Raw genomic sequence first — 15,429 nt, forward strand, 5'->3', positions numbered from 1 at the left:
GGTAACGTTTGAGCTGTTTTGAGCTAGAAACAAGTTTTTTTGTACAAATCTGCAGATTAGGGAGCAGATGATTAATTATGTGGCTAATGCAGAAAATGTATACTTGTACGAAAGTTGGTGCAGCCAAATAGTCACATAATTCCAGTGGCCCTGCTCATACCTCTGACTAGGTCCACAAGTGCTCCTCAGTGATTCCATCTTTTTTGTCTCACTGAGTTCATAGTTGAGCTTCTATGGAAATGAGGAAGACTAAACCTGAGGATACCACTCCCCAACACAGACTACCATACCACATAATTACTCTCCATACCACATGATTCCACTCTACATAATTCCTATACACTAAATACCAAATATATTCTATCCACATAATTTCACTGCACACAACGTACATCCACTCTACTCCAAAAAACATTAGTAAAAAACTTTTACATTTACAATATCAATAACTCTAACTATCGCAAATGTGAAACCTAGTACATTGCAAACACTTCTTTAACTACTAGTCGCGTTTGGAGAGTGGTAGAGAAAGGGTGCTGGGCCTTCAACCAACGCTCAGGAGGTACCAGGAGGGATTCTTGGCCCCCAAAGTCCCTCAGGAGTAAATTGGAATTCATCCCGTAGTCTGCCAGGAGGCGCATTTGGAGAAAGGGGGGCATGGTCTCTGAAGACATCTTAGCAATCTCACTGTGTGGGACTTACTGGAGGTAACAGGAGGGGTAGTTAGCCCCCAAGGACATCCTTGGGGGCTAACTACTCCTCCTATTACCTCCAGCAAGTACCACACAGCAGGATTGCTAAGTTGTCATAGCATGCCACGCCCCTTTTCCCCACCACTCTGCAAATGCCCCACCTGGTGCATTCTAAGTTGGGAGATTAAGTCCCTCTGAACAATGAGGGTCCCTGGGGGCCAACTAGCCCACCAGGTACCTCCAGTAAGTCCCACACAGCTAGATTGCTGAGAGTGATCAGAGGCAACACACCCTTTTTACACCATTCTGCAAATGCAGCTCCTGGTGAACTGCTGCTTGGGGGATGAAGTCCACTTGTGTCCTGAGGTTAAGACACTGCAGTGTATGACGCCCTCACACTAGGCACGGAAGCAGCTTTGCAGCACTAGGGCAGCACCACCCATGGAGAGATGTGTGCAGTGTATGACGCACTCACACTGGGCACGCAAATGGTCTACGCAGCACTAGGGCAGCACCACCCATGAAGAGATGTGTGCAGTGTATGACGTGCTCACACTGGGCATGGAAGTGGACTTTGCAGCGCTAGGATAGCATAACCAGTGAAGAGACCTGCAGTGTAGGACGCACTCACACTGGGCACGCAAGCGGTCTTCACAGTACTAGGACAGCATAACCCATGAAGACACTGTGCAGTGTATGATGTGCTCACACTGGGCACGGTAGCAGCTTCGCAGCACTAGAGCAGCACCACCCGTAAAGAGATGTGTGCAGTGTATGATGCACTCACACTGGGCACGCAAGCAGTCTTCGCAGCTCTAGGGCAGCACCACCCATGAAGAGACGTGTGCAGTCAGTGTATGACACGCTCACACCGGGCACTTGTTCAGTGTATGATGCGCTCACATGGGGCACGGAAGCAGCTTTGCAGCGCTAGAGCAAGAGATGTGCAGTGTTTGACGTGCTCACACTGGGCAGGCACGCGAGCTTCGCAGCACTAAATCAGTACCACCCATGAAGAGACATGTGCAGTGAATGAGGCGCTTACACTGGGCATGTATGCAGTGTATGAAATGTTCTCACTGGGCACACAAGCGGCCTGGTAGCGCTAGAGCAGCACAACCCTGAAGAGATGTGTGCAGTGCATGACGCGCTCACACTGGGCACACAAGCGGCTTCGCAGCGCTATACCAGCAGGTCACCTCTGAGGTACGGCGTGCCTTGTGAATGACCCCAGAGAGGGAAGGGTGAACTCTTGCAGGAAATGCCAGCCCCCTGGCACAGGTGCTGAAGCGGCCGGAGGTGGCACCCAAAGACCTGTCAGTGTGAGAGATTGGATGTCACCCATGGTCACTGAAGGGCGGAGGGACACCCACGGTGATGTCACTCACCGCAGGGGCTTGTAAGCAGAGATCACCGCCTAGCGCCTCAGTGCTGGGGGCCCCACCAGCCCCTCTGTCTGAGGGGTGCTTGGCCCCTCTCTTGCAGGGACAGTGCAGCTGTGCCAGAGGGCGGGACGGGGCAGGCACCCATGGAGGCTTCTTAGAGCTTCCTAATTAAATTTTATTGAGCTTAAACACATACCTGATCCCAAAAGGGCTCAGGCTACCATGAATAGAATAGTAAAAGTAGACAAGAAATGGTCAACAAAAACTGGCACTTCGTTGTTTGCTTCTAGATTTGCTGGTTTCTTCAGTTCTCTTCTGACAAGGCAGATCTTTATGGCAAGTTCTCACTGCATCTTTTTGATGTTCATCGTTCGCCAGCTTTTGGCCTTTTAACCAGATTTCATAAATTCTGAAAGATAACAAAACAATAGATTAGGATCTTTTATCAAAGAGAGTGCTTCCTTCAAAATGGAACAAGACCATAGGCTTCCAACAGTTTGCTTATGTTGAGTGGTCACGGGAGCCCAGGTGATATTAGGTCATTGGTCATGTTGGAGGTTGAGAAAGAAAATGTCCATTTCTGAACTGTGATAGAGAAAGAAGCAGTTTCAGAAGATCAATCTCCTAGTTAAGAGAAGCCAAATATAGTGAATCTGCGAAGCGTACTATTTCACTTTTTGATCTCCTACTCATCAAAAAAGGAAAGAACACCTTTCTAGCTGTGCCCTACATAGACCCAATTGTTAGACAGGATATTGTCTTCAGAGACTGTGTTCAATTAGTTAGGTGACTGCTCTGCCAACAAATATCTGGTCCCTAAAAGGATTACACCCAAGTTGTAAAACAGGGCTACTTATCTACAGATTGCAAGTGCTGCTCAAGTGCAAGGTATTGCTTAGAGTGGTGTGTGCCATCTCCTGCACATGGCCACACTTAGTATTAACATACACGCCATCATACTATTTTAAACATAATGTAAAAATATAAAGTGGTAGTCTGTGGGCAGTAATCGGACATCTAGGCATAGCTCACCTAACAGTGACAAAAATTATGTTTTTAAATCCATAAAACGAAAGTAGATATGTATAAAATATGTCAACAATACTTTCAGATTGGAACAGATATAATATACCAAAGGAGGAAAAAGTAAAGCAACTCACCCTTTGTATTGCAAATGATCCATTGAATATTTTTGATGATGTTGATATTTTGTAGGATGTTTCACCTTGTCAATGCAGACTGTGGCCGGCAAATGAATGGTAGCCATCTCCTTTCAGCATGTGCCACATACCTGAGCTATAAAGGAAAAAAATAATTTCAAGTGAGCAGATACAGGAACACAAACAATTTTGGGCACTACAAGTGGAGGGTATAAAAATGTTATGGATTTGGGTGTTGTGAGATATACATCTCTGAAAATAAGTTGTCATCCAGCTGGTCAAAACAGAATATCCTTTACCTTTTAGGCAGTCAATCTCAGGTTGTACAACTCCCTCTTTTGCTCGTAGAATTATTCACTCCTTTTTCGTACAAGTAGGGATGGAATAGGAATAGATGTTCTCTCCATTAATGATTGACAAGTCATACATAACTTCATTAGGGCGTAAGCGCCTTTATCCCAGTGTGAAATTATGAACTTTGAGTTATCAAACAATGATAGACTGCCCGGTCTTGAAAAACAAGAGAAACCAGTGAACTTTAAACCACTTCTGTGCAACTATTTATAATATATTTTTTATCTTTTGTTCATTCATATTTTTTAAAAGTTATGTTAAAAGTGCTTTTCAGTCAAGGCAACTAACGAACTACATTTATTCTGTATTACAAGAAATGATTAAGTCCTAAAGGATGCCATAGTCACCATGCAAAATAGAATAGGCATGCAGGCTTATTCTATGCAATTCCGTATAATTATGCACTTATAAATCTCAGCTTACATGATGGCCTCCACACTCTTACTGCTTGTGAACTGGTCTTGAAGGCGAGTGGGATGGTGTACATCAGTGATAGCAGCAGCATAAACCTCACTGTAGGGCAGGTCATTTGACGGGCATAGTCACAATCTGCATTTTGGAATATGTTTTGAAGTACTACAAAATGCTATTCACAAACCTTTGTGCAGTGTCTACGACTCTCTTATATTTTTCTGTGCAGAAATCTCTTCCTCCCCCTACAAAAACCCTCCTCTGACGGCACTCTCCACATGTGCAAGTATACATATTAGTAGTAAATGTGTGAGGGACAGAGGGGAGTGGTTAGAAAATGCGAAATACTATGGGGGATAGGAAGAACTAAAGAGGGTTTAAGGAAGGGGTTTAGGCAGGGACGTGTAACCCCTAGTTTGACCCTGTAAGCACCGTAGTGGAAGTGAACATAGGCATGGAGCACTAAGACACAAGGTGTCTTGTAGCTGTACTTGCTCCTCTTCCCATCATCAGGGATTCACTAATGGGCAAGTCCTGCCACTTCTGACCTATCAAAATGCCTACTCCTGGGGAGTGAGATGAAAGCTGACCAGTAAATTTAGCTTTGAGTGCAATGCCAATATTGATTTAAGTATAGTCAATTCATTGACTGGTATTTCTGACCTGTCTGTGCAGCACTTTCTGCATGCAGCTTTGTAAAACTGATGAAGCTTTGAACCATCTGTGCACTATTTAGGAATTTGTCACAAACCTGAGGTTTTAAAAACAATTAAATATATTTGCATATTAAGTTTATAATGAATAAACCACATAACCTATTTCTGACAATGTATAGCATTTAGGCATACATTTTATAATAGAGATTTGAAATTTTCATTACTTAAATTGCAACTGGACAGCAGACGCCAAGGTAGCCACTGTACATTGAATCGATCACTTCCTTACAGAAATGAACAGAGCATCATTTGAACAAAAGTGAGTGGCACACAACTAGAAAGCAACAAGCATTGGCAAAGCCAATAGGCCTTGCCTGGCAATGCGTTTTAGCCACCAGTGTGCAGCTGCTCAGTATGGCTAAAAGTTGGTGGTGTGGGGTGAGTTATATTGAGGTAGAGTGGAGTGGGATAGATTGGCGTAGAGCGGAGTGCGCAGTGGGGTTGGATTTGAGATTGATAGGGGAAGAGAGGCGTGGGGTAGATTAGAGTACGGTATATTCGAATGGAGTGGGGTAGATTGGAGTGGGGTGAAGTGGGACAGACTGGGGTAGACTAGAGTGGAGCTGGGGAGATTAGAGTGGGGTTGTTTGGGTAAATTTGAGTAGAGTGGAGTTAAGTGGAGAGGGGTAGATTTGGGTAGAGCGGAGTGTGGTAGAGTGCAGGAGGTCGAATGGGGTAGGTTGAAGTGGGGTAGTAGACAGGGATAGATGAGATTGTGATATATTGGGGAGGAGTGGAGTGAAGTGGATTGGGGTAGATTGGAGTGGGGGATGGAGTTGAATAAATTGGAGTGGAGTGAGGTAGAGTGGAGTAGATTGGAGTATAGTGGGGTACATTAGGGTGGAGTGGGGGGTTTAGTACATTGCAGGGAAAAAGACTGGATTGGAGTGAATAGGGCAGATTGAGGTGGAGTGGATTGGGGCAGATTTGAGTGGAGAGCGGTAGACTGGAATGGAGTTGGGTAGATTTGGGTAGAGTGGACTGGGGTAGTGTGGTAGACTGGAGCAGGGTTAATTGGAGTGGAGTAGATTTGGGTGGAGTGAGATAGATTGCAGTGGAGTTTGGAGTGGAAAATTGGACTGGGTTAGACTGGAGTAGAGTGGGTTGGATTGGAGTAGAATGGAGCAGAGTTTCGTAATCTTCAATGGAGTGTGGTAGGGTGGGGTTGATTGGGTTAGATTGAGTGAAGTGGGGTAGATTGTAGTGGAGTAGGGTAGACTGGATCGAAGTGAGTGGATTAGGACGGATCGGGTTAGAGTGGTGTTGGGTGATGCAGATTGAGTGGGGTATATTGTTGCGAACTGGAGGGGGTGGGGGTAGATTGGGGAGGAGTGCAGTGGGGTGAGTGGAGTGGCATAGATTGGAGTGTATTACAGTGGAGGGCACAGAGTGGATAGCAGAGTTGGGGAGATCCAAACAGCATGGACCATATAACTGACACCACTGTGCCCCTTACAACGAGCAAGATTGAAAATCAAGGTCTCCAAGGCAAAGGACATGAGTAAGGAGCACAGTTATTTTCGTAATGTGTGATTTAGTAAAACTTTAGTGCAAAAATGTGCCATTCACAGCATTTCAAGAATCAAGGTACCAGTGGTAGATGGGATTATTGGAAAGACGGACAATATTATACTGGTGGCTCCCTAATGTTGAAAATGTCTCGCCCCAGCTGACAGACCCAGCAGTGACTGAAAAATAGCTTTGCAAACAGCATAGCCTATGTGAGGTGAAAAAAGCTGTGCTACTGGAAGACAGACTCAAATCGTGGTAGATAGAGATACCCTAGAAAAAGCCAGAGGACTGACTCTATTGTGAAAACCATACGGACAACGATTGCCAAATACGCAGTCTATACCTAATAAATTGGTAGTACAGACAAGCATGCATCATACCTGCACGAACTACCAGATACTACCTTGAAAAGATCTGGCATTATGGCCAGAACTACTGTCTTCGGAACAGAGGAACCTAGAGCGATGTCCGGCATCTGCTCGACATCCTGTGATTCTCTGCAAATAATGTAAGCTTCCCGTGCCTAAAGGAAAACACAAATGTGACCCTGTGTAATATAATGGGTGCCCTTGCATTGTATTGTAATTGCATTTATATAGTGCTTACTACCCCAGACGAGGCGTTGAAGCGCTGTTTTGGCGAGTAGCACGCTACTCCGGAACCCAAGAATTAGTGTTGAATTAGTATAGTGAAATATTTAAGTAATTTGAGTGATGGATAGGTTAGTCAGTTATTTGGATTCAGATGGATAGCAGTGGGAAAAAGGTTTGCATTTATATAGTGATTGTTACCCCTGTTGGGGTGTTGAAGTACTTTTTTGGCGAGTGGAAAGGCGCCGGGCATCAGGGGGCTGTATATGGGGGGGGGTGCTTGGCGTGTATGGTCATATTTAGACCGGTCTGGGTACACAGGAGTACCACACACAGGGACCATATCAAGAGGGCACGCAGCACTCCACAGATACCACATGGTGCGAGTGCAGAGGCATACCATTGGGGTTACATGTAAACAGTGTACTGGGCACACACATACCCAGAGAGGGAACTATTTCCTGTTAAGAGAGGTGAGTGCTTTGTGGGAGGTTGCTAAAAGTACCCGCATGCAAAAGCGGTCCTGGGGACACTGAGTACTATGCAGGGCAACATACAGGTTGGATGCACTGGGAGCAGAGGCTGAGTCAGTGCAAAGAAAGCGCCGGGCACACAAGGTGTACTGAAGGGAGAGAGGGGGCTTGGTATCGGTAGACACAAGGGAACACTAGTGCTTGGCATTAGTTGGCACAAAGGAATATCCTAGAGACGGCGCTTGGCATCAGTAGGCACAAGAGGATACTATCTAGCGCTTGGTATCGGTAGGACCAAGGGAATACTATCTAGAGCTTGGCATCAGTAGGACCAAGGGAATACTATCTAGTGCTTGGTATCGGTAGGCACAAGAGTATACTATCTAGAGACAGCGGTTGGCATTGGTAGGCACAAGAGGATACAATCTAGAGAGCGCTTGGCATCGGTAGGCACATGAGGACATTATATACGATTGCCAGATATAAGTTTGTCCGTGAAGCACCAGTGCTGTTCATTTTCAGTCCTGCCATCACGATCGCAGTTTGGCTCAGTAAAAGTGATTTAATATTTGGAGAACACCCAAACCTCCCTCTTTTGATGGAGGATAACATTACACATCTCCCCAACCTAGGTTTCTTTCCTCCCCGAATGAATCCATTGAGGACTTGTCGGATTTTCTCCAGTGTACCCTTTGGGGACTGAAGTAATAAAGTCTTAGCCAGGTAAAGGAAACTGCACAGCGGCGTCATTTTGAAGCAACAGTTCTGCCCTTCTATGACAGTACCCATCACCTGCCAGGTCTGAAAGTCTCCCTTTAGGTTTTGGATTAGTTATTTATATTTTTCCAGCGCTGTTTTCTCTAAAGTGGCCTATATCTTAAGCTATGGGTACTGGATGTTTGTTGCTGCCCTTTCCAAGGGAATCTCTCCCACACAAAGTCTGTCTGCTCTATAGGAATCTGGGGGTTTTAAAAGTTAATTTTGAAACCAGATGCGAAGCGGCGGGTATGTTACTCCTCCAAGAGAGGAGGCAGTGAGTGGACCAGATCTGTCAGCGCTACCAAAACATCATCGCCATACATATTATTTGTGTACATATGCTTCTCTAATCTTACCCCAGTGATCTCTTCATTGGCTCAGACTCTGACAGGCGCTTCACGTGGAAGGCAAAAAGAAGGGGCGAAAGATGGTTTTAGTGCCCATTTTAATAAATAACATGTCCATAGAGCCTCCATTGATCGAGACCAGTGCAAATAGGTTAATGCCACTAATGAGGACCTATAATTTAAACGGCGGGCAGAAATTATGTGCATCGACTCTTCGCAAGAAACAGCCTATGTGACCTGTTGAACACTTTTCCTGCATTGACTAAGGAGCAGGGCTGTTTTCTTTGTTTACTTGACATTCTCGATGATATGAAGGATACATTTGTTCTTATCTGAGCAATTCCTACCTGGTATAAATCCTGCGTGATCCGGGTCAACCTAGCACATGGTTAGCTCTTTTTCTGGATTGGCAAGACTACAATAAGAGGGCTCCCTCGTGGACACCGATGACTCAGTCTCCCCAAAATAGTTGTAAACGCAGGCAAGAATGGTCACCAGGGAGCAGCAGAAGGTTTTATAGAACATCCCTGTAAACCCATCTGGGCATAGGGCTTTAAGTGGCTTCAGTTTTGAGCTGCTGGCTATAACTTCTTCTATAGGGATAACTGCAGCTGTCTGAGCATCAGTGCTCCAAACAAACACCTAGATTACACCAGGAAACAAGAAAGGCTGCAAATGTGACTGCACCCCCGTGTCAATTTGTATTCGTAAACCATCAGACGGTATTTGAACAATGTTTAGCAGGTGCCACTAACTGGTATGCACCCACGGGGTTAAAACCTGGCCATAAATTTGCACCAGCTTTCAGAATGTGGTGTATATTTATGTTCATATGGTGACTGGACGCAACTTTACGCATGCACCAAATTCTCGGTTGCTATAAATCGTTATTTGCTCGTCTTCTGCTCTGTGTGGTTTACTTCTTAGCAGTGGCGTAAAGAAACTTGAGGCCACTGCAGCCCCCACCCCCCCAGTCAGGAGCTCTTAGGCCAGGGGCCAGCTACCCGCGCCTCGCTCACCTCCCCGCCCCCAAGCACAGGGGCTGATCAGGGGCATAGCTTTGGAAAAGCGCTCCAATACTGTCGAGTTCTGCTCCATAAAAAATTAAAAAACAAACTCTTCTAAAACCGATCTTAAAGGCTTGGGGAATCCGTACTTGCAGACTAGCCATGACCAGGCTATTACAACTAGAAAATGAATGTATTATCTATCAAATTTCGGAACTCTATGCAACCATCCTAAAATGCATTTTATGTCTCTGATTTTTTTATCCTTCTCATTTGTTTTTATCTGTATCAAATATGTACTGTATTCTTTTTAAATGTATGCTTTTATGATTTTAATTTGAAAATCGAATAAAGCTTTCATGACTGACTGACTGAAAAAACAAACTCATGCCATATTAGAGACTAAAAAACATTCACTCTTGCTATTAGGAACTAGCAGTCTCTAATAGGAGGAAAGTATGTTGTTTTCACTTTTATGGAACAGATCTTGACCCGAAGCGATTTGAGCGCAATTAATATACAGACCAGAAATACCAAAGCGTGAAACATACACTAAGCCTTTATTGAGCCTCCGAAAAAACGATAAAACTACAAGTCAGCTGTTGCAGATGAACATTAGGAGCACGAAAACGGAATGCATACATTTTAAATGTCTAAATACGCAGCTGCCTAGTATTTGGAAAAATACAACTTAACTGTGCTTATCTCGGAAAGAATGCTCAGTCAGGCCACGATTTCACCAGGAAGAAGATAGCTGCCGAATTAAATAATACTTTAGAAGCGATGCAATGCCACAATAAAAAATAACAAGCACCCCTCAATTGTTCCCTGGTGCCCGCCATTTCGGACTACAATCCGATCCCACTATTTTCCTGACCACGCTTTTACCTCAAAGCAAATAAACAAGGGCTGAATGCGACATTCTAGAGCTGCTGGTTGCTGAAAAACGCATCTCAGAAGGGCAAAGATGAGCAATCATAATTGTATTTAGCATCGCATACCTGTTCCATTTTCCGGCCGTATCCCTCGAATGTTTCAAAAATGGCGGTACAGGTAGTGACATTACTTCCTTGATGACGTCACTTCCGGCGCCACCGGATGTCCGCCCCAAAGTGCTTTAAAAACGTGCTTGAAACGCATGTCATTAGGCCCAGCTTTTGCAGGTGGAGGTAATGCGTGGTGCAGCTGCATGAAATCGAGTTTCAGAAAACTGTTAGTTAGGTTTGAATTCCAGCGCTCTGAATTACTTTGTAGAAATCCAATTTTCTCAGCAAAACCACCCTTATTTTCTTTTCTTTACACTAAGTACCCCTAATGGAAGTTAATTGGAGAAGGTATTTCTCTCGATGTTTTCAATCTTTGAAAGAGTTGTGTTGTCTCGTCTAGATTAAAATGTGCAAGAACGAGGGAATGGGTGCAAAACAAGAAATGCAAAAAATGTTTTAAAGATCAATGCAACAATAAATTATTATACGTGCGCACCAGGGAATGATTTATGAATACATTTTTAAACAAGCATTGGCTTAGCCAATAGGTCTCGCCTTTGGGACCTTATAAGTGTTTAGCTAGAGCTATTGGTTTTGCCAGTATCGCACTTTGCACAATAAAAAAGTATGTAACGTTTGAAGTTGCTCGAGCATGTAATCCCTTTTTTAAATGTCAAGTAGCTAAATTTCACAATTTCACAGAACGTGCTGTATAATTTGCATTCTTTGAATTCATACTTTGTTTTACCAAGCTGCATGGTTTAGACAATAATGCCCAATAATTTCGTACTCCATTGCTGCTTAATTCCATTGGCCCTACCTACAATTTATCAAGTGGAATCAAAATTAACATGCTTTGAACATTTTGTTACAATATACTTGTTTATACGGATTATTATAAATAAAACTGATGTAAAATAAAAAAAATCAAGATATTTAGCTGTGGCTTTTTTTCCATAGTCTTGTGAAGCACACTGCATGCTAATTTGCATTTAAAGAACACTCGTTTAATACCTAAATAGTGTTCACTGAGTAGTAATCAGCAAATAATTCTGAAAGCAGTCAGCAGGTTGGACCTTTCTGACAAAAAATGAAACCAAAATAGTGGGAATATTCTTGGGGTAATCAGCAAATCATTCTTAAAACATCAGGAGCAATTTCATCATGTTAAAAAGAAATGATGTTAGTGGAGTTTTGGATGTTTATTTTCAAATCATCATCAATAACAACTGGACCATATGAAGTAATCAGATACTCATTCTTAAATCCTCATGAAGTCATCAGGAATAGTCACACCTTGTGAAGTTGTCGTATACTCATTTTGAAACCCTCCTGAAGTCATCAGGAATAGTCTCACCTTTTGAAGTCATCAGATACTCATTTTTAAATCCTCCTGAAGTCATCAGGAATAGTCACACCTTGTGAAGTCATCAGATACTCATTTTCAAGTCATTCTTGAGTCATCAGGCTCAAGTTTCTAAACTCTGCTGATGACTTCAAGAGCTTGATGATGTCTGGTGATGTGAAAATGACTTCTATAGTAGTTGGATGATCATCCAATGACTCTGATGGCTTCTAAAGTAATGCTGTTTGACCTGGGTGTCGTGCGAAGGCAGCCGTCCTCCGCTTAACATCAAACTCCTTTTCCGAAGACAGGCGAATAAATGCTCGGGCACAGACACCAGGATAAGTGAAGAACATCAAGTTTATTATTCAGATAGCATGGTCCATATGACACGTTTTGGCCGCAGTCCTGTGGCCTTGATCACATAACGGGCTACTTACAAATGCGAGCTATATACAGCATACAGAAATGTAACCAAACCGTGATTGACAAGTGAAATGAGCACAGTTGAAAACACATCAAAATTTCGCCCCCTAGCTGCAAACGAGCATGAACATTATTGTGACAACGTAGGTCATGAACAGTATAGACAGACTGTATGCTACCACATATATAAGCAATAGAAATGGAAGATATCTGTAAATGCCTTGTCATGATTGACATGATGTGTGCGGGCGCGAGGTGAGTGTCATTAACACGGCAAAGTGTGCATGAGTTGATCCTGGGCGCATACTGATATGTTATAAGCATTGGTCACACATAGTGAGGTGTAAACGACAAATGGCATCAGATAAATGTCGCGAGCGGCAGCTGAATCTAGGCCACCAAAATGAGATAGTGTGATATCACTAAAATGCGATGCTGTGTACCTATTATGCTGCCAGGGATGCGCGTGTGATCGGAAAGCCGCCTGCCAGTGACCGAAACTCGGTGTGCCTCTGAGTTTGAATGGGCAGTCTGATGAGTGGGCAGCCTGGAGGGATAGGCAGGTGCTCGATGTGCAGTGAGTGAGCTGAGCAGAAACGCTGAGGTGCTATAAACGTAACACAAAACATGTCACGTGGTGCCCTTAGTGTAGTGATATATAGGGGCTAATCGGTGAAGAGGGATAAACACGGTATGGGGAACAAATAATTAGAACGAGGCTAAGGTGCAAAGCGGCGCTCTGTGGAAAAATCGAGACCCTTAGTGGTGTCATATGATTGGCAGGATATCCTGTGTAGTACAAGTGTGAATGTATAATACAATGGAGCATGTGACGGCAGAGATTGGTGTATATCGTTAGTGTGAGTCTAAGAAAATAAACATTGGAGTCATTAATATGTCAGCATAATACAAAGAGCATGCGATGCTTGCATAGCTGCCAAGGTTTCAGATTGCTATGTGTGACATTTTCATAATTTCACTGTATTTATGAGTGACATTTCAACAACTATGAGTGACACTTTCTCGCGAGCAAAATCAAGCAAAGATGAGGGAAACATAAATATCAGAAATTACGACCTCCCTCCTCCTTTGGAGTTCAGGAGGGCCTATTTTTAAACACTGAAAAGTTTGCTGTCTTTGAGCACGGTACCCGAGGCAGTCAGACCTAGTGAGATCCTGCCACACCAGAGATGACTGTAAAAGATCGTCTGCTCTCCCATGTTCACCATGAGGACAGGCAGCAAAGTGGCGGCACACAGAGAGTGGCATTTCACTGTTGGCTGGCCGAGGGGGCAAAGTATTATATGGTGAAAACAAAAGTGGACTTGCGGAGGAGTCACTGTCAGTCAACTCTACTCATATAGTACTTGGAGCGGCAAACTCACTGTCTGCACTCATAATCTGCGCTCATTCACCTGCAATGCACTGAATTTACATTCTCTTATATGTACTCAGACCATGCACCTTCTCTGTATCTTGTGAATGTGCACCTGCACACTTGACATTCCCTGTACATTACGCACACAGGATTATCTCTGAATGTGTACACGCATACCTGTGAGCCAGCACTCCCATATTAAAACAGAGGCATTTTAGGCAAGAGACAAATAGTACAATGAAGCAATTTTTGGCTTAAAAAATCAGGAATCTCGCGCCTGAGGAGGGTCTGTTATCATCTATGCATATTTTACTCACCTCAAATACGTGGCAAGGTATGTGCAACAGAAACTCGGGCTGATTGAAGCCTCATACAGCATGCAAATTACCGACTGTAGACGTTGTGTTTATCACAATAACAAGCACATTGGTAAAAACACTTCTTCTCCTCCAAAACTATCTTATTTACATATTTCATCTTTTTGTTTACCTGCAGCTGCACAGAGTCGCAACTCTACTATTCAGCCCAGAGCAAAGCACCTTAAGCTTTCCGAATCTTCAGGCCTTGGTATCATGACCCGGGGGCATATGTATCAACATCACCATTTGCGATTCTCAAATAGCGATTGTTAAGGAATCGCTATTTGAGAATTGCAAAACGGGATGTATTTAAAAATTCGCAAACTTTTTGCGATTTCTTAAAATTCCTTAATTGCGATTAGCAAATTGCGAAATCGCAATTAAGGAATACCTGCCCATTCATTTCTATGGGCCAGGAGACCCATAGGAATGAATGGGAAGTAATTCTCAAATAGCGAATTCGCAATTTGCTAATCGCTATTTGAGAATAATTTCAAAGGTGCAAGGGTGTCATGATGACACCCTGATGCACCCCTGAAATGAGCATGTGTGTGCATATGGCGCACATACATGCCCTAAGGGCATGTATGAGCGTCACGTGGCACTTTGCAAAATTAAAAATAGTGCATTTTGAAAGGAAATCGCAAATTACCACCAACTGGAAGTTGGTGGTAATTTGCGATTTCTTAAGGATAATTCGCACAACTTGGGTGCTTTTTACATATCATTTAAGAAATCGCAATGTGCGATTTCTTAAATGGTTAGGCAAAATTAAGAAATCGCTAAATTAGCAATTCCTTAATTTTGCGATGGGATTTTGCCTAATACATCCCGTTTTGCGAATTTTTACTCGCAAACGCTGTATTTTGCGATTCGCAGCGTTTGCGAGTAAAAATTAGCTTGATACATATGCCCCCCAGTCTGTAGAATGTGCGCACGGCCATGGGGATGGACCTGCAAAACATTCAGTTTCTGGCCAAATCATCCAAGACTGTCCGGACATAAAAACTGATTGTGGCCCGTGCCACATGACTGGTGCTACTTTAAAGTGCTTCTTTGGTTTAGTTTCGCACTGTATAAAGAGCAAAAACAGACAAAGAATATCGGAGGCAAGTGTTGTCAAAACACAGAAACTAGAGCTCAGAAACCGGGAACAGCTGTAACTGAAAGGGTTTTCAAGTTTTCTCAGCACTGCAACAGCATGGTGTGATTCAAAACTCGGGTGGCTGGTACTTACAAGTAGTTAGCCGCCCGCCTCCTTCCTTAGTCCAGGGCTCTTTTCAGCAGAGTCTGCTGCACTCTGGTCTCCGCATGTGACAGACTGTACGGCCGCTGCAACCGCCGATCATCCACTCCATGACGTGAGTTCAACTTTGTAATGAATAATTGATCAATTCACCGCGGGCTCACAAGATGAAGGTTTTTGAAAGCATGCGGCCACGGTCCGGCAATGTCCGAGGAGCAGGTAGACAGTGCTGCGAGTGCCATGATTGCCACGGTGCTGGCAAACCAGCACAAACCCATCCTCC

General features: G+C 43.8%; 1 long non-coding RNA gene across 1 annotated transcript; it reads right to left on the reverse strand.

The window, feature by feature from the left end:
- Positions 1 to 2,243: 2,243 nt before the first annotated feature.
- On the reverse strand, positions 2,244 to 10,504 carry LOC146861606 (uncharacterized). The gene is made up of 3 exons (XR_014979280.1): positions 10,408 to 10,504; positions 3,238 to 3,373; positions 2,244 to 2,486 (listed from the first exon to the last, which is right to left on the reverse strand). It is a non-coding gene; the product is annotated as an uncharacterized LOC146861606 (long non-coding RNA).
- Positions 10,505 to 15,429: the final 4,925 nt, after the last annotated feature.

This window comes from Triturus cristatus, chromosome 3_1, assembly GCF_964204655.1.
Source record: "Triturus cristatus chromosome 3_1, aTriCri1.1, whole genome shotgun sequence".
NCBI lineage: Eukaryota > Metazoa > Chordata > Amphibia > Caudata > Salamandridae > Triturus > Triturus cristatus.